Here is an 811-nt window from a genome sequence, read left to right on the forward strand (position 1 = left end):
CGGGGCCCGCAGGTGAGCGGGGGGGGCCGGGGCCGCGCCGTCCTTCCCACAGCACCGCTGCTCCTGCCCGGGGGCCGCGCTGCCGCCCGCAACCCCACCCCAAGGTTCCTGAGGGTGCTGGTGGGCACCCTCTGCCCCCGGTGTTTGGGCTGGTTGACTTAAAAGCCCTGTATAAGAAAAGAAAAGGAAAATCTCCTGTTCATAATCTGTCGTGTTCCCCGCTGCCTGATCACCTCTGTGCCTCCCTGGTGTCTGTGGGACGCTTAGCGGATTGTCCCTGTTGTCCCCGGCTGCCATGGCAGGCGCGGGCGCAGCGGGGGGTGTGGCGCATCGGGGGCAGCTGCGGAGGTGCTGTAGTGAGGAGTTAAAAGCGTGAGCAGCGCTGCTTTGCAAGGGGGTACAGCTAAAGGGAACGAATATGTCCTGCCTCTATTGGCAGGTGGTGTAGTTCTATGACTGGCAGTGTCCCCCCAAGGTTCAGTACTGGGCCCAGACCTGTTTAACTTGTTCATCCATGACATGAGTGAAGGGGCAGATGCTGCCTCAGCAAATTCACTGTGAACACAAAGCTGGGAGGAATGGCCAACACCCCGGTGTGCTCTGCAGCCCTTCAGAAGGACCATGACAGGATGGAGAGATGGTCAGAGAAGAACCATCTGAAATTCAGCAAAGGCAAATGCCAGGTCCTGCACCTGGGGAGGAACAAGCCCAGGCACCAGCACAGGCTGGGGCTGACCTGCTGGGGGGCAGCTCTGCAGAGAAGGACCTGCAGGTCCTGGTGGACACCAAGCTGTCCATGAACCTGCAGAGT

At 60.4% G+C, this 811-nt stretch overlaps 1 protein-coding gene across 1 annotated transcript in view; it reads left to right on the plus strand.

The window, feature by feature from the left end:
- The first annotated feature begins 6 nt into the window (after positions 1-6).
- POC5 (POC5 centriolar protein) overlaps positions 7-811 on the plus strand; it is a 29,362-nt gene continuing 28,557 nt past the window's right edge. The window contains exon 1 of the mRNA XM_017740703.1: positions 7-12. The gene's annotated coding sequence lies outside the window, so the exon portion shown is untranslated. The remainder of the gene's footprint in view (positions 13-811) is intronic.

Source organism: Corvus brachyrhynchos, unplaced genomic scaffold, assembly GCF_000691975.1.
Source record: "Corvus brachyrhynchos isolate BGI_N302 unplaced genomic scaffold, ASM69197v1 scaffold467, whole genome shotgun sequence".
NCBI classification, from domain to species: domain Eukaryota; kingdom Metazoa; phylum Chordata; class Aves; order Passeriformes; family Corvidae; genus Corvus; species Corvus brachyrhynchos.